Source organism: Hylaeus volcanicus, chromosome 7 (genome assembly GCF_026283585.1).
Source record: "Hylaeus volcanicus isolate JK05 chromosome 7, UHH_iyHylVolc1.0_haploid, whole genome shotgun sequence".
Classification (NCBI taxonomy): Eukaryota; Metazoa; Arthropoda; class Insecta; order Hymenoptera; family Colletidae; genus Hylaeus; species Hylaeus volcanicus.
The window spans coordinates 15,643,783-15,658,926 of NC_071982.1; the positions used below are offsets into that span (position 1 = coordinate 15,643,783).

The 15,144-nt window shown below is 45.0% G+C and overlaps 1 protein-coding gene across 8 annotated transcripts in view; it reads left to right on the forward strand.

The window, feature by feature from the left end:
- The window catches only part of LOC128880276 (uncharacterized), a 162,783-nt gene that overhangs the window by 52,050 nt on the left and 95,589 nt on the right, over nucleotides 1-15,144 (forward strand). For 6 of the 8 annotated variants that reach the window (XM_054130187.1, XM_054130191.1, XM_054130184.1 and 3 more), the window contains one exon: nucleotides 2,189-2,259. The exons of the other annotated variants lie outside the window; for them this stretch is intronic. The gene's annotated coding sequence lies outside the window, so the exon portion shown is untranslated. The remainder of the gene's footprint in view (nucleotides 1-2,188; nucleotides 2,260-15,144) is intronic. 8 annotated transcript variants of the gene reach the window in all.

The following is a 15,144-nucleotide window of genomic DNA, read 5'->3' on the forward strand; positions in this document are numbered from 1 at the left end:
TTATAATAAATTTAGTATTCTCAGTGCCCGTCTCTTTAACAGAAGTTCCGAAGAACAAGGTGAGGGTGTTCGAAGAGTATGCAATTCACTCGACACCAGGTATACAACAGAAACGACGAAAAGTCCAGGACGTTCGCGTACGTGCCGTGTTGCATAACTAATGACACGGCGATCGGAGAACGATAGATCGGCTTCTCTCGCTATCTGAATAATAATTTGGCTTTTTCACCGTAGGGGAGTCGCGTTGTTGACCCGTTCGACGTGAGAAGGTTCGAGCTGCGAATTTGCATATAAACGCCGCCTCTAACGTTACCTCCGCGCCATCGTTACCGCCGAAAGGTAACGGTCCTCCTTTGTTCGTGCACACGGTCATTAGCAATTATTAGCAGTAATTTTCGTGAGTCGTGAGATGCGGACAGGATCGATCAATCGGGACCCTTGGGGTCACTATTTTCAAGAGCTTTGTTGCTTTGGAAGTATTTCGATCTTTCAAGGTTCCATCATCTTCTTCGTTAAAAAAAAATAAGCGAAACCGCGTTTAAGTATCGGGTCGAGAGATCGGTATTGCATCTAACATAACGCATCGGGGCTCTTAGCCCGAGAAACGGCGATATAAATTATCGACTCGACGCCCCCGCGGTTGAGTAAGAGCCGGCCACGGCGTTCGTAAAATTGGCCGGGCACGTTTACTTTGTTACACAAACGGGAGAAAGAAGGAAGCGGGTGATCCCGGACTCGGGCGAATCTGGAACGAAGCCCGTGTATCTCTCTTACAGCTGGCGGAACGCGGCTCTATCGAACCTCTTCATCTCGAGAAGCTCGACCTTTGCGAAACCTGGAAGTCTGGTATGATCGACTGCGCGGCTATCCGCCCGAACGATCTTCGATATTGGGTTAATTATTTTTTAGCGACCGTCTGGCGGCGAGCTGCGCTGGCTCGTGGTAGCAGCCAACCAGGAAAACCATTACTCTCGGGGAGAAATCCGGAAGATTGCTTTGTCGAGCGCCCAGTGGGGTGTAGGCTACAATGTGGTCGAATTGTGCAATCGATCTGCTTCAGGCTGTTAAGACTTTCAAGCCATGGAAAACCTTTAAGATTTGGAAAATATCGAGGACATGAGGGACACTCGAGACTTTCAATACTTTCAAGGCATACAAGGACTTTAATCAACGATTAATTTCACGAAAGGAAAATCAATCGACATGTTCCTTCAACGATATAAAAACTGACTTATTTGACGAATCAATTTAATAGAAATGGAGAACAAATGATTAAATACCTCAAATCGAATACAATAATCCGTAAAAAAAAAGCTTATCATATTGTTAATCTTCAAGAATTGATTTCGTTCGACCACGTTTGTAGAAGTCTGTTCCACCGTGTAGTGTTACAAATTCGGTACAGTTTAGCACGATTGAACGTTCGCCGGTTAATCATGATCGGGATTCGAAACGTAGTAATTCATCATGATTCCGAAACGGTCGTTAGCAGACAGTTGTTAAACGTCCGAGGAAAAGGGGAAGACGGATTTCTCCGCACGTTCTTCAAATCTGACACAAACGAGCTGCGTATGATATCCTTTACGGCTCGCCTGGAATACGGCCTCTATCTTAATTCGCGATCTTAATACGTCATGCCATCGCGATCGTCCGACGCGTCAGCGTCACGTGTCGCTGGTGGATACCTTCGTCTTCTTCCACCTGCTTCGGAGCGGCGGTTTTTGTCGCGTGATGCCTGTATCGTTTCGTTCCCATTCCCACTGTCTCATTTAATATCTATAATCGTCCTTTTCCATCATCGTTCCAGTTCCCCGAAGTCTCGCCAGATAGACAGTTGTTTGTCTCGACAGATGACGACTTTTCAGCGTTCGCTTCAGTGAAAGGAGATCCTTGAGCTTTGATGAGGCTAGATTTTATTAGAATTCCTCTTCATTGAGTGGGTCGAATCGAGCAGTTTTATAGATTCCGATGAAGTTCGGAATGTGAGTAGGTAGACTTAGTGGCGACAGGTGCAAAAGTTTATTTTTCAATTATGAGGGAGCTGAAGGTCTCGAGAAGGGACTCTTGTGAATAATTGCTTTCACTTTTTGGATTTATCGAGTACTAAGTGAAACGAATTAATATCCATGATCTAATCGAAATTAAAATTTTTTCTTTTTACTAATCATATCTTTCGTCTTTGTTTCAGGTGAGTCACGAAAGCCTACCATAGACAAATCCATAGCTTCCGATGATTCCAAATGAAGTTTCCCAACACAGGTATTTGTCATTATCACTGCTTTATTAATTTACTTTACCATTTTAGATACTATTGTTCCAAGTAAACCACTCATACTATTACTATCATAACGAACGTTTCAATGGCCCCATTTTTGTAGTATCTTCAAAGGTTCCGTCACTTTCGTGCACACCAAAATTTTTCAATTTTTCCAAATTACCAAATCGATGTAGCTCCTTAATTATACCTCCACTAGACTCAGTGTTTATCTCTCGAATAAAAAATAATTCACGGGTCGGTTAGCTGACGTCACATGTTGTACACCTTCTCCGTCTCACTCTCTCTTTTCCTCTCTCCGGCGGTCGCTCTCGATCTCACCAGTTCCCGGTTTCCCTGGCGCGCAGTGTCAAGTTCATCGTTCAACGCTCGTCCTACGTGTGCTAACGCACTCGGCTCGCTTCCTCTTCGGCCCGTAATTATGCCTCTTGCGCAAAAGCTTGTACAACGACGTTCGTGTCTTCGTGCAACTGCTCGCCGGCCAGCCGAGACCTTCTTAGCGGTCTCGATCGACGGCCCGAGGCCGTTTGCCCCGTGCACTTCCTCCGTCGCCTTCGATTCCCCAGAACGCGTCCCTCCGCGTTACGCGGAAGACCACGCACGTGCGATAGATCGATCTCAGAAGACCCCGCGAAATGATTTCGAGTGACGAATAAATTGTATTCTCTCGTTATAAGAAATTATTCTTGTACGCTCGGGAGACGTTCTTAAGTTTTTCTAACGAATAATTACAATAATAATAATGAAATGATGCTAGGGTGGCATCGATAACGACACGAACCGTAAAGTGTATCATCCATCGATACATGTAATTAATGTAGGAAGTCTCCAGTCTCAATAATTGGTCGAACGCGTACTCCTGGCTGTGTCTGACCACTGACGGTATTATCTACTTACGCGCGTGGCTGGCTCCGCGTATCTTCGTCAGTTGTCTCGTTTTCAATACTGAACTCCTACAATATTTACCTCGGAAATCTTTATTTATCCTTTCCCAATTACTTGTAAACGTTTATTTAAAAAATTAAAGAATCTTACCATTTCGAATCCATCCACTAAAATTGTTTTAACAAGGAAGAGATTAATGCCAAGAAACGTAATATTTCTACAGTTATTATTTAATTCCCACGTTACAGTATTATCGTATTTTTTTTTATTGAATGAAATTCTTACGAGCAGTTGCGTAACAGCGTGTGATTCCGTTGGAACGTTAAATTATGGTCATCCTGGTCGCGATCCGGTCTGCTGAACCAGAGATTAGGATTTTGGCCTCAAGAACCGTTTTCGCGGCTGAAATTTACATACTTGAATTTTGGCGAGCCTGGAATTCCTCGAGTTAGCCTCGATTCTTTGAATGTTTCGATGCCGAATGTCGATGAACCTTCGGAGAACGTGGCACAGACGGCGACGTTACGTCTGACTCCATCCTGATTTATCTACTTTCACAACCGTAGTTTTGAATTCGGAATACGTGGAAGATTCCCTAGAACTATCGAGAGGCTTTTAAAGTCCAATTCCCCATCGATCTTTTATTCAATTTCACAGATATTTCATGGTTTCATAGTGAGACTAAATTCGATTTCACGGTGACCTCTGAGACCTACTTTTTTCCGTCTTTTCTCCGTGAAATAACCTGTCTTAAAACCTTCGATCGTCGAATTGAAATTCCATCAAAATTCCGCGGTAAACCTAATGGGTTAATATTTGCAAACAATCCCGAAACCACCATCGGGGGGTATGTTTGCCTCAAAGTGAACGCACGGGGGAACGAAGAAGAATGGAGATACGAAAACACGAACGGGAGAGGGACCAAGATGAGAAGGTGAACGACCTCTCGAGCGCCGAACGGCTTAATATTTCTGTACAGGCTGTGACGCATAAATTACGAGAAGCGTGTGCACGGCTGGAGGAAGGAACAGGAAGTACCGCGGCGCCGACACACGATTTGACAAAGTATTATCGATACGTGACGAGAAAGTCGAGCCTTTGTTACGTTGGACGCGCGTGGGATTGCCATTCGCTGCACGAAGAACGCTCGCTCGATTTTCGTGGTACTGCACCGCGGGACAGAATGTTTGAACACGGCCCTCGACCCCGTTCGGCCATCTTGGCTTCTTTAAAATACAAACATGCTCGAATTTCCGCGCTTGCCAATACCTGAAATCGTCTGCGAAAATCGCAGGTGGAGGAATTCTTGTTCGAATAATAATTCGATAGAGTTAAAATTATAGCGGATGAAAAAAGTGGAAAATCAGAAAAATTAGATTCACTTATTCATAAAGAAACTTACTTCGAGAAACTTACTTATTGCAAAAGGATTGAGACACAAACCCCATCGAGATTGACAAATAGGACAGCGACGCGTGGAAAATTAATAACCGAAGGTTCGATGCCTGGCGTCGATACTCCCCTGGTCCGAGACGTCCCGGTGTCAGACTATACAAATGACCAGTGTCAGAGCATGGCGAATTAAAAGTGACGATGTACGATTTCGCAAGAGGTCTATTGTCTACCCTGACAAAAGGAACGCTGCGTGCCGTTTTTCTTTTCCTTTTTTTTTTTTTTATTTCCATACAGTTCTCGAGGAGAATGCACATTTACACTGGGGATAAGGAAGCCGTAGCACAGGGAATGACAGACGTTATTGATACGTGACGAGAAAGCGAACCCCTCCTTTTGCGGGCCCGTGTGGGATTGGCATTCGTTGCGCGGCGCTGCAAATGGGAATGAGTCGGGATGAACCAGGACGTCGGTATGCAAACTGATTCAACCTCGGACTTTTTCAACTTTCAGTAGACGTGTCGCGAAGTGGGTTGTTTTATTCATTTATTCAGGCACAATCGATACAATAATTGTCTGGAAATTATAGAAATTTAGATACTTCTTAATTTAATTTAATTTTATTCGTCGCTATGTTTAAGGTATGGATTATTTTGCTTTAGAATAATATTTTTACTCTTTTTTTTTTATATATATGGTTAATGTATTTCACATTTTGAAATAGTACGTTTTGCAAGATGACCAGACCAAACCTAGAAGGAATTAAAAGCTCACTTCACGATACATTATGCACACTGGCGTTCGAACAATATCTGGAGAGAACGAGTCTGGTCTCGCTCCTAAATCTCCCATTCCTATTGCCGCAATAATACTCTCGTATATTTCTGACGTTTCCGTGAAGGGGGCAATGATAAAGTTCCTCGTTGCAGAAATTTCACAGTTTCAGTTTTTTCGCAACAACGAGGAACAATTTCACAATTCTATCCTAGGAGAACTATATTTTAGATCTCTGCTGGAAAGAGTGCATCCTCCAACGTAGATTCAAACATAAACAGTCTTTCTTGGACCCTATATATCGAATGTACAAAAATTATTTAACGTTTTAAAGAATTTTATTTTTACAATTTTACTCATGATTTAAAATAAAAGAATCTAATAGCACATATGATAGTTTATAGAGTCAATGATACATCCTGCTCAGATCGAGTCTCGTACGATTCTCAACGCTTCTCAAAAAATGACAAGTCTCCTCCCAAATCTTCTATCTGTTTCCAATCCTTTAACGGTCTAAAGATTAGAATCGTGGAAGGAAATTTACGCCACTTTTTCTTGCCGACCCACAAGCAGGAGAAATTCCGCCAGAGTCACCGACTCTCCTCGCGCGTTCGTGACTATGGGTCGTAAGTATCCGCGACGAAACGTCTAGGTACTTCATCCTGGACGATTTAAGGGATTAAGTTGAATTGCCTCACTGGAAATAACCTTAGCAGTTTCTGCCTGACCGTGCATAAGCGAGCACGCGAGCTCCAGAACTTTCGGCAATCGTGGCTGAATTTTTGCCATTCCGACAGACCGCACGCCACCTGAACCTTCTTACGAGTTCCTTTCGCAGATATGATCATCGACGGAAACGTAGAACCCAATCATTACAGAGTTTTCAATGTAATAAACTGAACGGTTTGATTACGTATTTGTTAGATTTGTTTCAAAGATGAAATATTTCAAAGCTCTTGTACGTCAAAAAAGGTCCACACAAAAAAGCCTTCCATCCAGTAACAACGTCGCGATAGAAACAAATAAACTTCATTCTAAATATTCCACAACATATTATCACCGCCATAATTTCACCGTGTGGACAATTCTATGATTTAAGTCAAGGTATATAAGTTAAAATTTCTCTGGGGTTAGTTTGTCCCCAGCAGTACGCGCGCAGGTGATTGCGCGTCGAAAAGTTTTTGTCGGCCGGTTAACCAGACCAGCGTGCCCGTGAACACGTGCAATTAGCTGAAATGGTGGATGGTAACCTCTTTAGCCGTAATGCATGTTAGAAAGTGCGCCAACGATTCAGCAAAATTGCGACGAACACGAACGGACACGTCGATACGCACGCGGACGCTGACCGAGAAACACGCTTGGTTGCGCGCTGAAATCTGCAGCTGAAATACTATTATTTACACCCGAAGAAGTAGACCACATTATTCATCGATTAAGTTTCCACATTTATGGTAAATCGCAATTTGCGTACCATTACAGTCGAACCTCCATTATTCCATCCTTGATTATTGTTACCTCTATCATTGCTTCCTTTTGTATTTAACGAAGCATGTCTCCCTGTAACATAGACAAAAATCAAGTCGAACCTCCATTATTGCAGCCTTTATTTCTACCTCTATTATTGCTTCCTTTTGCATTTAACGAAGCATGTCTCCCTTAGATATAAAAAAAAAAAAAAATGGTTAATGATTTCCATTATCATGCTATATGATTCCATTAAATTTTCAACTTAAATTCCAAAGTGCCATTACATCTTCGGAGAGTGAAACTCGTTGAAACACCTTTGCTCGTCGGTTTTATACTCCACTCGTCGGAAAAATTCCCGTCGCACGTATGTGCGTAGTGCCGCGTTTAGTTTAGTACCCCCATTTTCCCCGCTTTTCGTAACGAACGATCGTAATTCCGTTATCTTGGGCCATTCGACCGGTTGCTCGAACTTTTAGCCAGTTTATCGCGGCTTGTTTTCGTTTTATCGTCGCGAGCGGCGAGCGTTTCTTTGTGTCTTCCATACGTGCCGATAACGAAACTGCACTCGGCGGCGATTGTATTTTTAATGAGCTTCTGGATGTCGTTACGACTCCCGTCGAACCTTAAATCACTCTAGTCTAGGCTGAAATTAACAAAATTCCAGGTATATGTGAATTTATTCCATGTGAAATTAGAATTTTAAATGTAACGGGGGAAGAGTTTTAGTTTCGTTTATTTTCTTGTGTATTACATAGGTATTATTATATGTTGCGCAATTGTATCTTGAGTTTTGATTTGTTGTCAAGGAAATTAAATTCCCAGCCGCGATCGCGGTTCGATAATTAAAATCGCGCCCGTGCGCAAGCATTAAGCGAACACAATGGCCCGCGGCGCGAACGTTGCAACAGTCGTTGTCGTTCCAGACACATTTTCTCCTTTGTTCCATCCATCTGGCAGCTATCTTGTCCTCCGCGATTCGATTTCCCAATGCGCGGCTAAGCCCAACCCTTCGATTCTTTTCCATCGTGTCGTTTCGTTCGCTCGTCTCCGTTTTTTTTCCTCTTCTGTTTCCCCGTTTGGCACCATAGGGCGCGTCAGGGTGTCGGGCGCACCCTCGTGGCCGCACCCTGTTGTCATCGGAGCAGAGAACCCGATTAGCGAACGTTTCGCGTAATTAAACGCGAGAACTTTAATCGAGCACGCGTTTGGAATTAATCAAGGGAGTGTTCCTAACGACAGGAACTTTCTATCGATCCGTATCGGTCTCTTTCTAGCTGTTTATTTACTTTAGGGGTGCAACTACTTCGAAATTTAATTAGAAAGGTTTCGAGCTTTGGGGAATATGTGAGAGTCGAGAGATGAATTTTTTGTCGAAATTTGCACGTGACTCCAAATTAAAATCGATAACGACTGTGAGCACCTACTCGCTGCGATGCCTCTTGGTTGCATTTTCCTTTGTTGAAATTGCTCCTGCCTTCGAGTGTCGGTTCTTAAACAATTTCGTGCCGCTATGCCGTAGCGGTACGCGGCGGAATTTCACGGATAAATTCCTGGCGCGTCGAACGTGGCCCTGCTTCCACGTAAAATTTCATCCTACCCGTCTCGAACCTGCCGAACCGGTGACCCAGTGACGTACTAAACAAAGCCTGCCCCATCCTCTCCACAGCGTGGTTTTTGACGAAAGGTATGCCGGGAATTAAAAGGGGAACTTCCCTGTACGGTTGCCACAGCTCGAACGAGTTTCTAACATCATCTCAATTGCAAACGAATCGCGTTCGAAGGACGAGCCCAAATTTTTCTATTTTTCGCATAACCCGATACCGCTCTCGCTTTAAACGCTAGAATTTTATCTATTATATTTAATATTAAAAATAAGGTGTCGCAATTTTTCACCAGCCTCCACATAAACTACCACTTATGAACTCTACGTTAAAAATCTCCTGCGATAAATGACATACTTTATTTCTCTAGTACCTTGATTTAAAATAAAGTGGACTAATCATCCGCTATCTACTATGTAGAATATTCCACTCTACCTCCAATCTCTAAAAATAAATAATTTACAATAAAAATTTGTGTCAGGACTTCGTTAAGGCTGCAAATCGTCCACTTATCTTCCGCGCTAGCAATTCTATCGCGATCATGAATATTCAAGAAGCGAAACTTTGCATCCGACTCGGAATAAAATCGTCAAACCCAAGAGGGTTCCGATTTGAAACGAGTTCGTATCCACGAATACCGATCGCCACCCTTTGGGAATAAATACGCGATTAATAGGTCAAGGAGCACTCGATAAACCTGGAATCGCCGAGAACGCTTTTACCTCGGCGCGTTAGGGGTTAACCGTGTTATAAATAACTTTCGCGACGACCTGTTCTCGAAATAAATAAACGAACGTCCCGGCGAACAAGGCGAGCCGGTGGCGAAGATATTAAACGAAGTAACGTATGGTTTCCTTCGGAAACGGTGTCACAGGGCAGTTACAAAAACCCTCCAGGATCTGGCTGGAAAGCGTCGTTAGCGTTTGTTCCTGACAGGTAATTAATCTGTCTCGATAAAAGATACTTAACTGGTACTGGCATTGAAGATACGCTCGCTCATAAAGTATGCAAAGTACTGGTTCGACTTCCACGCTTCGCATCTTCGGCGAATGCTCGAAATAGTGTATGGGAAAGTGAGGAACGTGTTGGACATGCGTATAGCACGCGTTAAAAAAACAAAATTCTCCTTGGTTGGCAATCGGAGAACTACTTGTCTACTAATTATGGAAAATAGCTGTTTATAAAACAAACTTCTTTAGTAGACATAGAGGGCACGAATATTTATGAGACCGACTGTATAAGGTACTCCTATATACTTTTGAACTTTTGTAAAGTTTTGTCCACTTCTATATTTTTATATTCCCGTGTTCCAAGATACTTATATTTATATAATTCATATTTCAACCCTGCTGCGTTTATGAGCCCCTATATTCCTGAACTCCTGCACCCCTGACCTCCTCCATTCCTGAACCCCTTGCACCTCCATCCTCCTACCCTCCTGATATCCTGTCCCTGAGCATGTCAAGACTATCGTATTCCCTCATTTCTTACAACCCCTACACTCCTAAATTTCTGTACACCTCAGCTACAGAGTCTCTAGGTAACGACTTCTCGGTTATTTGGGGTAGGAGGAGGTCGTGTGTGCGCGACAATTGAGCGATTAAAGACACTCTGGCGTCGATTGGAGCCGCTTGCGCAAACCGCGCGTTTGCGGCCGATGACGCACAGCCTCGCAGCCGTTTCAGCCACGTTTCAAGCGCAATTTCAACGGCTTCCATTAAGCAACCGATGATTGCCAGCCGATTGGTTACAAGGATCTCTTAATTGCGTCAATTTTTATTCCGAATCAGAAAATACTTGCACCTCTTACACTTGCAAACAAAAATATTGTTCTCTTTTAAGGAGGATCTAAAAAATGATTGGACAATATTAACACGTTGGCTGCCAGACTAAATTGCTTCAATCAACCACTGATAAATTGGAAAGCAAGTTGCACCGTTAGGAAGAACTCGAACAGAAATGCATCGAAGAAGGATGATTCGGGTGGAAAGAGACAGAGTTTCCCCGCGACTTTTTATCATCGCGAGTTTTTCCACGAAAGTGGCCGCCAAGCGATGGCCGAGACGATCCCCGTGGAAACGACGAGGAAATTGTGAAAGCGGGCTGGAAACCGAACAGGAATCTAGCAAACTCGTTCTCTATCCAGGTAAAGGAGACTCGTTTTATCAATCCTGGCTGCAAGAAAGTGTGATGCACGTGATGTTAGCGCCGAGGTCATTCTCTTTTCACGCAGCAAACTGGAATTCAAGGAGCGTTTATGAGGAACGCGAGCGGTCAGGGCAGGGTGATCGTCCGTGACAATGTAAATCCTAGATAATTAATCGCGGCTAAATATAGCGTGTGTTATTGGAAGGCCTTCTTGGACTGAAGTCTGCATCTTTATCAAACTCGAGGAATTAATATTTTAACTATACGCAAAGAAATGGTAGAGGATCATTCTTCAAAAATAGAACAATTTCGAGGTCTAATATGTATAAGTGATAGATCGTTGGAGGACCATCGCTCTTACTAACATTTAAAGGCCTATCGGTACAAAACTCCAAACTCCCTCTCACGTTGACCGCTCCCCTCTCTCAATGTTCGATCACAGTGCGGGGTAGTACTGTCTCCACCACGCAAGAGTCGAAATAAAGTAATCCTGGTTAATGTAAATTCGTTCGGCAACGAGTTTACCAGGCATCCAAGCAGCTAACGAGCAGCTGGGCTCATCGTTTACCGATCCCAGAACCAGTCGACGAATTTTCTCGGGTCTCATCGCCCATGTATGCCGGTCGCGCTGAATCGGCACGCCGCTCCGTCGATTACACGCGTTTATTGCAACGGCGTTCGATTAGCGCGTTTAATTTATCGGCTGGTTTACGCCGCTGAATACAGCGCGGACCTTTATTGCCACGGAGATATGCTAATGCAGCGCGATAGTTGGCCAATATTCTCTTGCTCGACTATCGGCGCCGATCGCTGCCTAGTATCGCGCAAGCGAGAGACTCGCTGTTGCTCGATTTAGTCACAGTTTCGCGAGTTACGAGCCACGTGTGCGTTATCGTTACAGCCTCTTCGCGCTTTCATGCCACGTTTCCATGGAAAGTATCGGAGCGCTTCTTCTTAGGGGGAAGGTGGGGGCAATAGGCCTTGGAAATTTGAATTTTTTAGCGAAATTTGTGTTGGTGGATCGGAGCCTTTCTCGACTTGTGATTTCTGTAGGAATAGCTCGTTTTTACTTCGATCTTCTTGTTTGAAAAAATTGCGTTAGGTGTGAGGTATTATGAGACACTATGACAGGAGTCTATCGTAAGCTTCGAATCGGCTCTCGAAATTTGAAATTCTTAAATGAATTTTAAATTGGCTTATTGCACATTCCCTTACTAAGGGGAAATCTAAACGATCTAGCTTCCAAAACCAGAAGAATCAATCGCTTCAAGTGCTCCTCCTCGGGTTAGTCCAGGCCTCCAGACTCTAGTTTCGTTGAATCCTCAGTGTTCACCGCGAGGTAGCGTGGAGAGACACGCAAGCGAGATATCCTCCTCCTTGGAAGAAGAATCCTTATTCTGCCCGCGGAGATTCGCTCGGAAAGGACGAGCATTCCGACGAACGCGACCGCTTTTTCGGCTCGCTCGTCCCGCGGACGAAGTTAATTTCGTTTATTAGGAGAAAGAGAGAGAGCGAGAGAGAGCCAACGAGAAGGAGGAAGGGGGAGAGAGAGAGAGAGAGAGAGGCGAAGGGCGCCTCGTCGCTGGAACCAGTTTCTTCGTACGTGCTTCGGCGAAATTTTATTTCGGGCGCGTTCCACTGAACGATTATCCTTACCGAGAAAATATGGAGGTAAGGGGAGCATCCAGAAAAACCCACGTCCTCTTGGATTTCTGCTCCTTTCGACGCGAGGAGGAGGGGGGGGGGGAGGGAGGGGGATGGCGATTAGCCGGTCGGAATTCACGCGTCCGATTCGCTACCGAGAAATCCAAGTTTCGTTGGCGTCCTCGGGGAATATTCATCGCGGGGTTTGATATCGAGACCATTATTAATAAATAGCAGCAGGACTTAAAAAGACCCTAACGAGCGAACGAGTCGGTCCTCGAAGGGCAGAGATGTGTAACTTATTTAATACGCGCACTGCATCTTGGCGAGTACTCTTCTTGGAACAGGTTATCCGAAGGTCGTCGATCGCTGATCTTGCCTTCAAGATCCCCGATAGTTTTGCTGAAGTGCGACTGCACCGGCTCGTTCCTGGGATTTTCTTGCCGAGGCACGGTGTTGGCTTGACCTTGGAGTGACCTTGCCACTGACATTTGTAGTTACAGATATTATTGCGTTGTTGGAAAACAGAAGTGGTCCAACGTTATTTGGTCAGTATTCTTTGGCGTAATGGATTCTTATACGTATGCATATGTATAACAAACGCTAAGCGCGTAATGTTTTGCCTTCTTCTCTCTGCTAGTTACCAATCGACCGTCTCGTATCGTCTAAGCGTGTAGTCGCTGTATTTACTAAATATATAGATATATTTCTTGATTAGCCATCTGAATACATCAACAAGAGGTTTGTTCGTTTGTTCGGTCCGCATACAAGCCAGAAACAGCAGAAAAGCAGTCCCTTGTTAGCGATGCTCGCGTGGGCGTCCGGTTGCGTTAAGAGCAGCCACGCCGTACTTAAGAGCGGACACCCGAGATGGAGGGTCCCCGGGGATGGAGTCCGAGGTGGTGGCAGTCCCGACGCAATTACCGTGCCGCTATCAGCGGTTACGTCGCGAGCCGCGCAGCCGACTCGTAAACAGGGAGGATAGTTTCGCGGATAGTCGGCCGATTTTGCGGCGAGATAACCTAACCCCTCGCCCCCTCCTCGCGAACGGTCAGCAATCTTTACTGCCGCGGACGGGGAAACGTCATAACTCGCGGCCAGAGTAGCCACCGTTCGCCAAGTTACGACCCCGCCTCGCGCGAATAACGCGCTAATTGAATGAACGTTGAAACTGCCCACCTTATCTGCCCTTTGGATCTCCGATGGCTGGCTGCTTTTAGAAACGGAAGTTCCAGCATCGTCGGTATACCCTGGGCAGGGTTCGCGACCGATCGCGGTGCTCCTTGGGAGTTATGGGGTCGTTAATGCGATACGCGAGCCTAGATTTATGGAGGATGCCGGGAGAGAGATTAGTTTCGCTGTCGAAGCTGGACGTTGAGGGCCCCTGGCCACTCTGGAAGAACGTTTCCTGCCGTTGAGCTTCAGGGCTGCTGACCCTCGAACTGGCTATCGCGTGGAACCCGCTGGAAAAATGGAGCTGGGGCTCGGCTGTTGGCTACCGAGGCCGGAGCGATGGCTGAGTGTGCGTCAGGTGCGTGTTTGATAGACGAAACGATCTTTTAGAAGTAAACGTCTCAGCCTTGTGCTCCTAAAGAAAATTTGGGCATACCGTGAAGAATACCTTCAACACTCAACGTTAAATTTGCTTGCGCTATGAGGAAGCTTTGCTCTATCTCTGGATTATGTGCTGCTCAAGTTGTCCTACGACCTGTCAGATACGATACTGGGTTGCGAACCCCATGTGTTCATTCCAGTTGATGCATAGCCTTTCTAAACCTCCGCTGTCTCTGCAGGGCAGTGCGTGAGTGGACATATATGTACCGCAACTCATCAACCGGCTCAGGGGACTAGGGTCTGTCAGCCTGGAGCGACTAGGAAAGACTAGGGAATATTCAAACCTGTTGCCTCTATTGCCAACTCCTGTGGTACCATTTAAGCTTCGACGAGGCTTCGACGTCAGCTTCGTTTCCAGTCAAGTTAGCCTGCAGTTCTCGGTAGCGATCAACTGGAGTGGTACACGGAAATCATACCTCTGACAGGCACCTGCTTCCAAAATGGCTGCGTATGGAAACTGTTAGGAAATAGTAAATATTATTCAGCTACAAGGTGGCTTAGTTAGTGCTAGATGGGCTGTGAACAACGCGTGTCAACTCCTTTGAAAGAAGAAAGTTTGACGCGGAGAAAAAAAGCTTATACACCTATAATACATCAGACCCTACATGATGCTTTTCAATTCTGAAGATGCCATCATCGATGCAATTTTGGCTCTTATAAACGTCACTCGGTCCATCAAAGCACAGCTCTTCCAAGTCATCCAAGATATCTACTACTCTAACATCCTCCACGGTTCATCTATGAAGAATCTATCTAGCTCTGTCGACAGTGAACATTTCCTCAACAAGGAATGATTCCTCAAGTGAACGAGCCGACTCTAACACGGAACGATTAACAATCTAATTCAATTCCAGAGTCGTTAGATACGGCAACTGCGGGCTCGTTAATACGCTTAAGTAAATACGCCCGTAATAACAGATAGCATTACGAAGGAATAGATTTTCGCGGTCACGCAACTCGCCAACCGGATTGCTGGCGGCTCTCGCGGCCGCGTGATTTCAGCCGGTGATAGTTCACAGGACGAGAGCGTTATCGACGTGATTAGTCCAAACGCGCATCGCGTCGTAACTCGCGACGGCGGCCTTCAAACGCAGTCGCTAAATTACGCTTATCCCATTTGCGCAGGACTTTCTCTACGCAAGATTTCCTTTCCGTTGCAAATAATCCCTTTGTTTGGGATTGATTTATTTCGCCGTGATTTTTCCGCCATTTTCGAAGTCAAGAATTCTTGTGTTTGTTTCTTCCTTCCATTATTGGCGAAAGCGTATCATAGTTACATAGCTTGGGTATCCTTGTTTCCAATACCAGTCGTCAAATATTCACAAAGGTCTTTCAAACAGAGTC